Raw genomic sequence first — 15,723 nt, 5'->3', positions numbered from 1 at the left:
TGTATACACACCATGGAACCTAATCTATAAAATAAAACTTTTTCAGAAGCACATAAACTTCTGAAATGTCCCCTAACTTCTAGGGGTGCACAATCAATTAAGATATTCCTACCACTCATCGCTGTCAACGAACAGGGCCCAGGTTCTAATCTAATCCCCTTTTTAGGATCCCTCCCCACAAGATGACATCCCTTTTAGGTAATACTCACATCCAAATTCCTTTTGGCTGAATCACAGACAGGTGGGTACCCTCTTAAGGACTGTTTCAATTCTCCCCTTTAGGAACAGGTGGGCACCAGTCAGCAATATGGGAGCAGCTTTCCTTCACCACCTGTCAGCACTGAAGAAGGTCTGGGGCTTTAACTCCAGCTAGGCTTCAATTATACTCTCTGCTAATAATCCATCAATGGGTCCAAAAAGAGAGAAATCTATTCCTCCACCCTCTGGTTATCATTTTTTTTTCTCTCCATCAGTCATTGAGTAAGCAAGTGAGTCTGTCAGAGTATCCCCATGTCTGTCTGTTTTTGACCATTTATAGAACAGAAAACCCTAACTTTCTGAGGTGTGTATACTTTCCCCAATCTAATTGGTCAATTTATCTGATAGGGCAGTGTTCCAAAAAAGACATCACAGTAGTCATACTGCTCCGCAGTCATTGGGTATATTAATGAAGAGGGCAGTCTGATGGGAGTACCTTGTAAACCAATGTTCCCTCCCATTTAATGTGATGTCATCTCAGGGATTTCTTGCGTTAAATTTGCTACATTCTAAATTTGTAATTTCCACAGATATGACAACTTTACTAGTAGGCTCAACATATTTCTCTTGCTGGTACAAATCAATTGGTGTAAGTTTTATCATTATAGCACAAATAATGTCAGAGTTATAGATTTTCCCCTTTAACTCACAGCTACATTTATTTTCAAACTATTTTCCCATCTCAAAATAACGGGCCTGCGGATACTAGAATATATGACACACAAGAGTGCACCCTTTCTTTGCGCCAAAATTCAAATTAGTCTAATATGTATATTAAAACTACATTTAAAAATCATGTTTGTTCCATCTAATAGAGAATTTTGAGCTGCACGTTTTGTCACCTAAATTAGTTCTCTAAGAATGTTGGTTTCAGAGACACAGGCAATATAAACAAGACAATGTGCATTTAAAGGACGTTTTCCTTCATGCAAAAATATGGCATTACAATTACAATTCTTCTGCTTAGACACAAATACTATGAATATGGCCATTTTTGTTGAGCCAGGGTTTAAAATCTGCTTTTGTTTACTCAGCCTTGCTCATATGGTAATTATGGCTCAGGGCCTGGCTGATTAAAAGAGCATTTTTAACCTGCATATCAGTAGTTCTATGATGTTACTTCTGTCTCCTCTTGAGAAGTTTCCAGACATGCAGTCCTGCCCAGTGCTAAATTATTTAATTCAGGAAGGCCTGCAAGATGGTGTTTATAGACTTGACTGAGGAGAACCAATAATTCATCTGAATTTCACATCTTTTGTAACTGTTCCCCCAAAAGACAGACAGGGCAAGTAATAACACTCCACAATTAAACCTGTATCACGTTGTCTGGTTTGCTTCAACTGTTTTAAGGAGGACGCTTGTCTACACTGGGCAGCTTCAAATATTGTATTATCTTGGGAAAGGAACTTATCTGTCGTCCTATCCTGTATGCTGGGGGGTTGGGATCTTTGTGAGTTGAAAGGATTCCCTTATGTCAGAATTCAGTGGTTGCTCCATTTAAAGTTGGTTTCAGTGAAAATTGCAGCTTTTTGTCTATTTTCATAAAACAGCATGGTTCATATTTCATTGGCTTACCAAACCCCTATCAACAGTCCATATTCTCAACTTTGGTAGAGTGCCTAATCCTTACTCTGTATTTCTGTAGATGAACATTAGCACACAAAGCAGTAAAATGCAAGTCTGTTTTTCTTTCTATAACTGTTGTTCTCTCTCCTAAGATTAGGCAATTCCCCATTCTAACAAACGTTTTGAGGCTATTTTCTAGTACTTCAAATGTTCATATCAGGCCTTGTCAGCTTTGGTTTTAGGGGACTTGAAAATATTACAGATTTTGCTTGCCTGTGTATTTTTCTCAAATTGCTGTGTACAGGCCGCCCCACAAAGTAAGAACTTTTAATCAATGGAGATTCCTTTTAGACCACACACACAGACACTGGGCCTCATTACGACCCTGTCGGTAGCCGTGCTGGTAAAAACTGCATGGCTGCTGCCGGAGTTGGTTTTTCCGGCGCATGGCAATGGGGAATTAACCGGGGCATTACATCCTCGGTGGTCCCGGTAATTCCCCATAGCCAGGCGCTGGAACAAATTACTCCCCATTTCCATTCGAGTCCCATAGGACTCAATGGGAATTGGGAGGACGGATGCACTGGCACTGTTGCACACAGTGCCGGTGCATCCGACAAGGTTTGCGAGCGGGGTCAGACCTGTCAGGCAAAAAGGCACCCTCACACAGAACTCAGAGTATGCCGGCCTGGTAACAACAGTGCCAGTAGTTTACCGGCACCGTTGTTACCGGACCGGCATACTCATAATGAGACCCACTGTGTTGTTCTATTTTAGGAGCTTTATCCAAGCATGTAATCATTGGCACATTGACATGCCACACACACTGCAGGCAAGGAAAGCAAGTAATGTGCCAGGAATTATATTGTCTCGGGGGGATAGCTCAGGGGCAACATGCAACACAGGTTCAATCCCCGTGTCCCCGCTTAGAAAACTCTTGGGTTAACCAATCATATCATATCATATCATATCATCACCAATATAGTTTATTTGGATAGAAAAATCCATAGACAAGTTTTAAAAACAACAATACACAAGTTTTGCAGCAATGATTTTCCCTGTTAAAAACAAGCCCTATTAAAACAGGTTTCTACAGACAGTATATTAAAAACATCAAAATAAGAGAATAAAGATGAATGTGAAGTTTCATCTTTGAAACAGTTTCTTCCGCCGATAACAAGCTTTTCTTAAGAATTCTAGGCAGCCCCAAGCCACTTGTATAGTTTGAGCGCAAAGTATGAAAATGAGCGCCGGTCTGACTTGGGAAAAACCTGGGTTTCTGAGCAAAAGTACAATGGTCCTACTCCTAATATTCTTGTAAACAGGGCAAACCATTACACAAGGTGAAAGGTCTTCCTCAGGCCGATTACACCCTGGGTAAACTGTGGGCTGTTCCATGTTCGACCAATTTATCGTTCTTGACCTAAGCCATAGACAGTTGAAGCGTGCCCTTGTCAATGCCCAGTGATCTATGGGCTTTTGGCTATGGAGGAGATATCATATCATATGTAATTGCACACTTTCCCCGGTTCCTGTGAGCCATCAGCTACACCAATGTGGCACTCCATCTCCCTCAGACACTGAGCAAATATGTTGCAACAGGAAACATTGGCATACCATAAATTTGCAGGTGATCTGTGATACCAAGTGGCACATGTGAATGCCAATTACCCAGGATGCACACATGACAGGTACATCGTGTGGTATTCCGGCAAATACCAGGCCCTGGCATCGGAAAACTTTGGCAACACCTTGCTCGTGTGTGAGTATGAACTATCATGCGCACACAAGCAGTCACAAGACACACATAAACAAAAGACATAACAATAGACGCTATCAACAACCATTTACTCCTTTGCAGGGGATAGTGCCTACCCACTGTCTTCATTCCTGTTGACACCAATCAGCAATCCAGCCACCCCAGGTGAGACATGCTACAGCACAGGACACATAGCCACTAGGGGCATAGTGGAGCCCACATTCGGAGTGCTTAAGTCATGCTTCCACTCCCTTGACCACTCAGGTGGCATATTGCTATATGTACCCCGTATAGTATGTCAAATCATTGTGGCTTGTTGTGTCCTGCATAATGTTGCCATGCACCATGGCATATCAGTAGAGGTGCATGAGGGCTTCCACCCTCATCCACAGGCCCAACCCATTTCTTTAGCTGGCCAAAGGGCACAGGGACTGGACGCACTCAGCCAGGTGGGAAAAGCAACTTCGCATACATTACAACCCATGTGGAAAACATACACTAAAGCCACATATCTGATGGCCTTCAATGATGCAAACTGGCTAATCCAGCTTGCCCATAACAACACCCTGGGAATGCATCTCTTGGATTGGCTAGCACTGTGTGCACTGTGACAAAGTACACTGCCACATCATTGACATCCTTGCCATAAAGTGCACAAACCACACCCACACTCATGTGAAGTCTGAAGAAAACCGTCCATGTCACACCTCCAAAATTCTTAATATTGCAAAGCCAGCCCCTGACATAATGGCTCTATCACATGTATTCCCCTGAGTAGCATGCATCAAGTGCAACAAAATGGCTCACCTGGCTGCCCTCTTAATGCTGGGACCTTCTGCACCATTGCTGCTGATCCCGCTCGCCTCCACTCACCACTACCATGCACATGCTCCTGCGATCGGGTAAATAAACAGCTGCCCAGCCACTGTACCTGTTAACCTTCCATTACCTCTCCTACCATTTCCTCCCAATCGAATCCCTACCCCTCACTCAATTCGCACTATGTAACCCTCTTCACTGCCCTGTGCGCCCATTCAACATTATGCCCTTCCTATAAAACCATCAATAGCCCCTACTGAATCTTATAGCACCCTGTACCACTGCACACCCCCATATCGTAGTGGCTGCCTCATCCACATCACGCGAGGGGGAAGGGGATCCACACACATCTGCTCCTAGTTGGATGGGTACTGGCCTACCTACTACCCTGCTGCACATTGCACACCACCAGATGTCTCTGTGTCAGGGAACCCACCTCCAAGGCATCCCCCCTCCTCCACCACCTAACCTGCCATGGCTGGTACTAACTCAGCCAGCTGCCACATGCATGCCATATCAATGAGACAAAGGCCCAGCCTCTGCATATCTCTGCGTCCATGGCCCACCTTACATTACTATTCACCTCTGACCAATGGCCCAAGCAACAACTGTCAGAGGTCTGTGGAGGCAAAGGTTCCCTTGCAAAAATAGCAATAATGAAACACGACTTGTTAACTCCTGGGTATTGATCACCCTGTGACACCTGCCCATGTTACACCTCCACCTCCAGCCCCTCGCTCACTGTTGGCCCTCCCTGTCACATACACATTCATCGGTTGTTCCTTTGCCCTGCTTCCTGGAAAAGCCAACATGGAGCTCTGCCCCCATCGCACCTCTCATGCACCTGCCAATGCCTGCCTCCTTTGTCTATCCCTCTAGTCATGGCTGAGCCTTTACTGTAGCAAGTTACTGGAGCTTCTCCTGTCAAAGCTGGTTACTGCAGCTCCACAGGTACGTTCACATGTTGTCATATGAAGCTTGTGCTTGCAAAGCTAAAAAGTATGAATAGACAGAATTGTGATTTCCTTGGTTTACCTTCAATTTGATATAAACATTGCAGGCTGCTATTATTTTTCATGTAGATATGGAGATAAGACCACATTCAAAACAAATAGCCTCCACAGGTACACACTGCGGAAGCCCCAGTGCCAACCTCGAGAGCTTCCCCTCAAGGGCCTTTAACCAAGCAGTTTCCTTGGCTGAGAATACCTCAAGGACATATAGCGCGCTTGGAATCACACAGGAGTTATATACTTTCAGTACTCCCTCCACCAGATTTAGATATGAAAGACCCGATTGCCTTAAATTTAGTGATGATTTTATATGTTAAAGCTTTAGAAAGGGCCTCCTTATCCAGTTTGTTTCATATTATCATTCCGAGAAAGGAATAGCTGGATACCTCTCCCAGGATGGTATTTTGGACAGTCCAATTATACCTCTTTATTGTTTTACGATTAGCTTTAATAGTCCTGATTTTTGTTTTAGATATATTAATGGTTAGGCCACGTTGTACGGAGTACGTTTCTAATGCATCTAAACTATGTTGCAGTCCTAACGAAGTCTGGTCAAAAATGACGATGACGTCTGCATAGAAGAGCCAGGCAATAGGGTGAGTCACGATACATGGAAGGTGATTATTACAATTTTTGAAGGCTCCTTCAAGGTATGAAATGTATATATTAAAATATACCGGGGCAAGTGTGCATCCTTGTTTTAAGCCATAGTTTACGTGTATTTGTTCACCAACTGTACCTTCTTGATCCACTCTAATCCATACTGTATTATCAGCATATAGGAATTTTGTAAAATAGAGAATTTGAGTGTGAAATCCACCTTTCTCCATTTTTCCCCAAAGAACCTGGCGGTCCACCATATAGAAAGCCTTGCTAAAAAATCAATGTGACATATGTAAAGTGCTTTAGTCTTAGAGAAAAAGGTACTACGAATAAAGTGTATTAAATTCCAGATATTTGATAAAGTACAATGTCCTTTTCGAAAACCATATAGTTGATTACTGAAAATTCTCTTTTCGTCTATCCAAAAATCTAAATGGCTCAGTAGTAGTTTGCTAAAGATTTTGACACTAGAATCTATCGTTGCCAGGATTCTATATTTGGATGGAGAGTCCCTTGGGCACTTCTTGTATACTGGAATTAGCACTGACGTCCTGCAAGACCTGGGGATTTGACCAGTGCGTACAATTTCACTAAAGACAACATAAAGTATACTAGCCCATACTTTTTCATTGGTCTTATATAATGAGTTTGGGAAGCCATCTGGGCTGGGTGCTCTAGAGCCCTTCAGGTCTTCTATAATTCTTTCAATTTCAATCGATGTGAACTTGAAGATTTCTTTGTCCCCCAGTGTCAGATATCGAATGCTTCCCTCAATAATTTGCGTATGGTAGTATAATGATAATATGTGTGCTTTCCACGTTGCACCAGGGATTGGATTAATTTCCCTGATGCCTAACATGCCAAAATTATGTTTTTGTAGATGTGTCAAAATCTGTGCATCTCATTTTTCTTTATGGCTAAATACATTTGTTTCAATTGAATTGAGGCCATAGACCTTCTGTGCAACCTATACCAATTTTATATTTTATTTTCAATGTCTGTTCCCGGTTCGACCTAATTTCATGTTCCTGTATATTTCTTTTTATTAAGCAGGTATTCCTTCTTAACTCTGTTTCCTATTTGCCACTAATTGATCATATGCATTTCTATGGGGTTTTATTTTGGAGCTTTACAATTTCATGTACAGAATCATGTACTATTGTGTAATAGTCCTCAATGCTACCAAAAAGAGGGACATAATTATTAGTAAGTGCATCAGCAACCTTTCATTGATACTGCACAATTTGTTCTTGGGCCATTTTATACAATTTCCATTATTGTTTAAACAATAATGACCTTCTAATTTCTCCCTTACAGTCTTATCTTCTGTTGTCCTTGAGAATTCTAGCACAATGTGGTCACTGAGTTTTTTAGCGATAAGCCTAAAGCTACTGATGTATGTGAAACTGAAAAGATCTGTTAATATAGAATAGATCCAGGAGTATTGTTAACCATTGGTCCAAGAATAGGACAAGTCTTTTTCATCCACATTAATCATTTGATTTCAATGCCTGACTAAGGATAACCAGGTGCTGCCACCAGCAATGGTATATTCCTCCTGTGGGCCAATGGCCCATAGCTCAGAATCATTCCTGTTGTACAAATAGTCTTTTAAGACCACTATCCACTTCTCTGGGAATCGGGGTCATGATTGTTTAGGTTTCCTACAATATAGAAATGGCCTTTGTGGTAGGTAAGATTCCAGGATTCTATCAACAGGTCGATTTGGTTTATTGCTGATTCTCTATTACCAGTTCCTGGAGCATTATAGACATGTATCTGCAGGAAATCCTCTTTCTCTCCCATCATCGGAGTTTCCACCATGATAGCTAATACATGGTCTGAACGACTAGCTGCTAGAAACTCTTAGGCTCTCAGGTGGGTAGAGATGGCAGTAATCAGGCCCACAAACGGTCTACCAGATTTATTTTTTTCGTGCTTGCACTTGATATGTAGTGTAGCCATCTATGAATACATTTTACCTCAACCAGGTTTCTTGCAATAAAAACATTTCTGCAGCAAGTAACAAATGTGTACCTAGTGGGTTAGACATGAAAGAGTGATATCCCCTAGTGTTCCAAGTCCTAATGACTATCTGTTGGGTGAAAGGCTCAGACTGTCAGACTACTTCAATTGTTGATTTCTGGTGGATAATTAACTCATCCCACGGATGGACTATCTCTTGTTTGTAGCGCAAAGCAGAATCTAATAACTATATCTTTTATTAAAATCTCTGATGGTTGAGATACCGACCACGGGCAAGGGCTGGCTTTATTTGTACCAGGACATTACATCCCCAGGGTTTGAAAATAGAAACCAGAAAGAAACCCCTAGCAAGATCGCCTCCAGTAGTGCCTAACCATAGTGATGGTGTAATAGCCTGACAACCTTGCCCCCTGTCGGCCCCAAACCAGAATTCTGTAATAGCCAGAAATGTGCCCAATAGTGAAATTAAAGTAGCCGGCTGGTAAATTGTAGGCCTCTCGAAATACTTAGATGACCCAGATTGGGTTATCTTTCTTAATACAAATGATATTATTTGCATTTAGGGGACCTGGGCCTGCAGCCCCGTGACCACGGAGGGTTTTGCCAATTACAAAATGTCAGCAGTATAACTAAGGAGTGCCAAAGATTGGCCGAGCGGGGGGCTGTTCAATTGGCAAAGGTAGAAGCAATTGCTACAAATAACACAGACATACTCTGCCTCTAAATAGACTTACCAACAAAGGAGTGCTACTTCCTAGCCAATATTTATAACCGTCCTTATGATAGAAGAGCCCTCAAGCAATTACTGGATCTTGAATTAATATTAGCACAATGACATAGTGGTACTGTTCTGATTTTCGGTGATTTAAATCTTCTGTTTGAGCCCCAGGCAGAGATCATTGAATTTCTCGAAGAAGAGCACAAGGTAGGGAATATTCCTACATTACAGACAGTAAAACCTATTCAGGAATATAAGCATGCCATTGAGACTGCACACATTCTTTTTAGTATGGGCGTGAGTGTGTGTAATGTTCATGTGGCAGGTGATGTTCCGCCCTCTGCTACACTCCACATGAGTAGTTATATAGATTACGTTATTTTAGATATATTGCATTGGGATGTTGCTTTAGAGCTGAAAGTTCATCCCAGAGCAGAAAGTGATCATTACCCAATATAGTTGCCATTAAAAGCATTCAATTTGAGTAAAAAGAGCACCCCTCACCTAGTCAATGTGCAATAGGGCTGCCCTAATAATAGGAGGAGACTGAAGTGGGAAGCATTAGATCTGGAAGTTATGATCCTGCACATCTTTTTAGAGCTCTTGCTTCTCCTTCAGATAGTACTTGATGAAGAGAACCCTAGCGATGGGGTCCTTTTGGTAGCTAACGAGAAGGTATCAGAGCACCTTAGCCACCACCTGACCCTACCACGATCAGCCGTAAAAGCAAAGGGAAAGCATACCTGTAATATGAATCTGTATGATCAAGAATGCAGAACGAAAAAACAGGAACTGCTGACTGTATTAAAGTTGCCTGACCAGAGATCAATCCCTCACATTAGGAAAGAATACAAGGAAAAGCTGGAAAATAAAAATGAACCCAAGGCTTTACCCAAATGGGAGAGCCTAATTCAAGCTACACAAAGCAAGGGAGGATAGCTCAGGGGCAACGTGCTCGCCTTAGAAGCAAGATGACACAGAGCACCACAAGTTTGAACCCCGGGTCCGTGCTTAGAAACCTCTGGCTATTAAGTGTGTTATAAATAACCTATCATATCATATCATATGGAAGACCAAAAAGCTTCTGCCAGATAGCCTATTTGGGTAATCATGAGGAGGGTAACTCCTTCGAATTTACAATTACTAAAAAAGCCTGTATACACAGTTTTCCAGTCTTTATAAGGAGGCCAGAGTATTTCCCGGGGAAACAAGGGAAGGGAGAGAGTATTTGCTGACAATTTCTGCTGAAACTTGTGTTGATTATATGGAGTTCTCCCTCAAGGAAGTGGGTGATGTGATAAACTCTCAACATGGGGGCAAGGTATCTGGACTGGACAAATACCTAGTGGATATTTATAAATTAGAACAAAAGCTCTGAATTACCTACCTCTGGTGTATATTTGATATATTCTCTGGGATAAACAGAGTTCTCCCCATGTGGACACAAGCTGAGATTTTTCATATATATAAGAGGGGAGGTGGTAGAAATGTTGCTTGCAACTACCGCCCCATTTCTCGGCTTGATGCCGCTGGTAAAATATTCAGCAAATGTATTCTCGCCACACCGGAAGAATGGGTAGAAGATTCTAATGGTATTAGTGACTTGCAAGTGGGTGTTCGGAAAGGTGTGGATTAACACCTTTTCTAACACCTGCTTGGAAGCCACTAATCAGGGTTTTAGACTTGATGTTCTAATTGAGAAATATGTCATTTTGGTGCCCCGGCTTGTTGTATTTATGTTTTATAGACCCAAAGACGGCGTTTGATAGCATTCCCTACAGAGAACTATGGAACCCCATCCAAAATAAACACATCTCTTGTCCGTTACTCAAAGCTATCCTCCAGCTATATGTTAACAACACTGACAATGTCAGGTATGGAATTAGTGGACAGTGCACCAGACAGTTACCTGTGGAGAAGGGTGTGAGGCAGGGTTTTGTCCTCACCCCGCTCTCTTCTCGATCTACCCTAAAAAACATTGTAAAGTGTCTACCCACTGACATTGTAGATTGTCTGAAATTAGGTGGAGAAAAAAACAGTATTCTTATGTTGGTGGATGATGCAGGTTTGATCTCCCTAATGCCAAGTGGCTTCAAAAATCATGCAGGCCAGTTTGTTAAATTCTGTGATATGAAGGGTCTAATTGTTAACCCATCCAAAACTAAACTGATGAGGTGTGGAAAAAGGATGAGCAAATATACTAGCCTACCAATATAGGTAGCCAAGAGATAGAGGAATTGAAGGCCCTCGACTTCTTGAGATTCACATTCCCTAAAAAGGGTAAATGAGGTCAACACATAAATAAAACTAATTTAATACTATCCCAAAGATGTACAGCCATCTTAAATTTTGCCAAGAAGTTTGGGAACAATATAATGCCACCAGCAATGGAAATGTATCCATCCCAGGCATTGGGGGAAGCAATTTATGGAGCAGAATTGGGGGGCCACGGGAGCATCTCCAGCTTAAATGTAAAAATGTAATTAAAAAACACACCTTTGTTAAAAAGCTGCTACTTCTACCTAGTGAACCTAGTTTGCTTGTGCACTTTCAACTTGGTCTGACCCCCATCCGCGATTTAATAGCTCTGAAACCACTGTTGTACTAGGTGAAACTGTGGTTTAAGGAAGAACTTTGGAATTATGAGTCACTTACGGATCTGATGAACTGTGAGGGAGTGGGTAGCTTCCCTTGTCTTGTACATATTAGACAGTGCTGTATTCTCTGAAACTAGAATGCTTTTGGCTTGACCTCACGTCAATATTGGGAAATGGTGGCACGGTTATTAAAGCTGCGTACAGTGATTGGGATTTCAGTAATTAGATCACTGACTGCTTATCCTTAAATTCTGGTTAGCACTATTTGATGAACAGAGTATCATAGGATTGTGAGAGATACGTTTTGGATTTAAAATTGCCATTCACGTGCGCACTCTTCATAGCACATAAGCTGAACATCCTGCCATTTTCACCTTTGACAAACCTGTGTTTCGTAACCAAGAAAATCTGTTGCCACTTTCATGAAGACACTTATGAATCTGTTCAACAATTTATGTTTATATGGCCAGGGCACAATAGAAGCCGTGCTGGCAACCTTAAGCAGTGCCTGAAAAATGATGGTAACATCCTCGACTTATTCATCACCACACTGTCTTCCCTCCACTACAACTCTCCTCTCCCGCTTCACCGGTCTGACTTTCAACTTCCTGCACATCACCCCAGTCAAGCACTCCCAGCAGAAACCCATCAGACTGTCACACCTATGGCGTGCTCCACCTTGCACCGGCTGCTTTCCCCCCGTGTTAGGAACTGTAGTTTGCGGCGAGCGGCGCCTTTCTGGCAATGCTGGCAGTTGCTAGGGAAGCAAAGTTTGTTGCCACAGGTTCGTATGCGTGGTCAGCTGACATCCATGTTGCCAGCAGGATGCTTGACACGCCCCATTGACTCGTGTCCCAGCGCCCATAAAACCATTTGTAGTGTTGGTGTCGGCGCTTCTGATTAGCGTTGTTATTTCGAACCACTTACTACCGAACTCTTACCTGTACCGACATTGCTATACATTCCCAACTATTCTTCTGTTTATCCCTGTACATTGGTTTGATCTGCTGGTTACTGACTCGGACCGTCCCAGACACCGCCTACTCCAATCCGAAGCTCCTCGCAACTTCGGTTCCCTGTCTCCCTTGCCCAGCACAAATCCTGACTTCAGGCTGCGTGGACAGGATACTGATTGTCCCAGAACTCGAATCCCGAGTGCTGCCGAAAATGAAGAGACCTTATCTCAAAGCGGTGTGTACCATTCTTCACGCGACTCAAGGACCAGGTGCTGTCCAAAACGTGCTTCATCTGCAATCTCCCGCAGGACATCGACCAGTGAAGAAAGATTGCAGTTCCTCCACCGGTAAGATGGGAACGTCTTTTCTCCCTCCTGGGTTGTTTGCTTCTTAGTAGTGCCCCTGTCTTCTAAATCCTCAAACATCATAAGACTATCTACCTCCTACTAACAGGACTTATTGAAAACATCACTGCAACTAAAGGGACCTCGTAGTGCAAATACTGAACGCTCTGCTGTGAATTGCACCAACCCGGCACTAGTTACGGCCCTCGTTCCATTCGGGGAGTTCCCTGTACTAACATCCCCTTTTTGTTATTTTATCCTACCGTTGTTTCCATCGTTAGGAGTTTGATTACTTTGCAGAGGGTAAGCCTTGAATATATTTTTACTGTTCTGCCCATTTGTCTCTTCTCTGGCCTTAGCTCATAACTCTCCCTCTCCTCCTAGGTACTACCAACCCAAAAGTCACCTGTTTTACAGGTATTTAATCTTAGATATAGACCTGGAATTTACCTACTCATTATCCACTCCGTTCTAACCTTTCTTGTTTTTCCTTTACAGCCTGGTGAAAGCGGTGTGGATAACCCCACTCTTTTGGGTAATTTACCGTCTTGACTGTTATCATCAAACAGCAGGAAGGTCCATTGCCAGAAAGAGCTCCCTCAGTGAGAGGGGGTCCGGTCTGGTATTTCCCTTTGGGAATTACACCAGCAGTGACTGAAGTATCTGGACCCAAAGAGACGCTCTATCTGATCCTGAGCCAACGCCACGGCCAGTCTGCACGGTGGTGAGTCTAACAGAATCAGAAGCCTTAAAACAAACAAGCCAATGGATCCTGCAGAATCCTTGGCAGAGTTGATGCAGATGGTTACTGACCTCAGGTCAGACATGATCTCTGCACAAGAAAATCTGCGGCAAAAGATCGATGTCCTCCAGCAAATGGTGACCCCTCCCGTACCACAGGTCTCAGGGGGTGCTAGTGCTCTGGCCTAGGAGTCTGGTTTCCCTACTCCTGGTCAAGAGCCAACCCCCAATTGTGGTTTCTACCCAATTCCCTTTGGCTCCACCTGAAAGGTTTACGGGTGACCCTAAGAATTATCATACGTTTGTTAACCAATGCAAACTGCACTTCCTACGCCATCCCGCATCGTTTCCAACTTCAACTACCAAAGCTGCTTTTGTCTTATCACACCTGGGGGGCACAGCCGCTGCCTGGGCCAATCCGCTTTTGGAATCTAATAGCAATGTGCTATACAATTGTGATGCACTCCTTACGGCCATGAGTCGAGTTTTTGATACTCGTTATACCACTCAAGCATCTGACTTGGAGCTGCTTAAACTCAGGCAGGGTACCTCCTCCTTGATCTCTTATTTAGCTCGCTTTAATCAACTTGCTGCAGAAACAGATTGGCCTGAGGATAAGAAGACTGTTATATTCTACCAAGGTCTATCGGAGGAACTTAAGGACACGCTTTCCACCGTTCCTGTAGTACCCACAAACTATAGTGAGCTGTTGGATTTGGTGCTCCAAATAGATGCTCGTAGAGCAGAAAGAAAAGGTGAGAAGCGACCCCCTCTTCCTCCTATGGTTTCAGAGACTCCCCCCGTTTCCGCTTCAGCTCCCGAACCTATGCAGATCGGAACGATTAAAGGACCACTTACCCCTGCTCAAAGGGAATACCGCAGAAAAAATAATCTCTGCATATATTGTGGGTCTTGAGATCATTTGTTACCCGACTGCAATAAGAGAACTAAAAAGATGGTGGGAAACGCCTATTCCCAGCAATAGAAAGAGTCCCTTTGTCGGGAAATACTGTTTTGGACTCCATTATAGCCATCCCACATTCTTTGATCAGCCTCCTGACCACTTTTTCTACACCCTCGGGGGTACTTTTCTCTGCTTCAGCCATTATTGACTCTGGTGCCACTGGCAATTATATCGATCACGAGTTTGCGTCTTCCTGTGGGGTGGCGCTACTCAGCAAACCTCAACCCGAAACGCTTAGTGCAGTAGATGGTTCCGCACTGATCTCGGGTTTAGTAATTCAGAATACAGTACCACTCAAGATGTGTACTACGGATGGACACACTGAGGAAATTATGTTTGATGTCATCAAGGCTCCTGCTTACAAGATCATATTGGGGATTCCATGGTTGCAGCTCAGTAACCCAATGATTGATTGGGCTTTGGGTACTGTTCAGTTTCCTTCCCCGCTCTGTAACAGCCAGTGTCTGACCGCTAATGGTGTCTTGACATCAACCCCAGTTCATGCTTTGGCCTCTGTTACACCCTCTATAGGGGCCATTTTGACGGAACCTATTGCTATTATTCTCCGGAATATTTGTCATTCTCCGATGTCTTTGATAAAAAGATGGCAGAAACACTGCGCCCCCATAGAGACTATGATTGTCCTATTGAATTGATTCCAGGAACTAAGATACCCTCGGACAGGGTGTACTCGTTAACTCTCAAAGAGGACACCACGCTTAAAGAGTATCTAGACAAGACATTGTACATGGGCTACATCTGACCCTCTACATCTGCTACTGCTTCACCCATTTTCTTTGTGCCCAAAAAGGAGGGTGCCCTTCGGCCCTGTGTTGATTACCGAGCCCTTAATGCAGTAACTGTGAAGAATCAATATCTCCTACCATTGATCTCGGTCCTGCTCGATCAATTGGGGAAATCCAAGCTATTTACTAAATTAGACCTCTGTGGGGCATATAATTTGGTACGTATGAGGAGTAGGGATGAATGGAAAACCACATTCAAAACGCGGTTTGGACTCTTTGAGTATTTGGTAATGCCTTTCGGCCTTTGTAATGCCCCGGCTACATTTCAGGCATTCATGAATGATGTATTCCATGATATCATGGATCAATACGTGGTAATTTATTTGGACGATATTCTGATCTCCTCGTCTTCACAAGTGGAACACCTTCAACATGTAGCTACAGTACTCCAACGTCTCTGGAATCATCAGTTGTATGTAAAGGCAGAAAATGCGTGTTTCATGCCACGCAAGTTGAGTTCCTGGGGTTCGACCTCACTGACCACGGTATGAGAATGTGTTCATCTAAAGTAAAGGCAGTTCGGGACTGGCCGGCCGCAAAGTCGGTCAAAGCCCTGCAATCCTTTTTAGGATTTGCGAACTTTTATAGGCGCT

This window comes from Ambystoma mexicanum, chromosome 4q (genome assembly GCF_040938575.1).
Source record: "Ambystoma mexicanum isolate Mex_15411 chromosome 4q, UKY_AmexF1_1, whole genome shotgun sequence".
Classification (NCBI taxonomy): domain Eukaryota; kingdom Metazoa; phylum Chordata; class Amphibia; order Caudata; family Ambystomatidae; genus Ambystoma; species Ambystoma mexicanum.
This window is presented reverse-complemented; position numbering follows the sequence as displayed.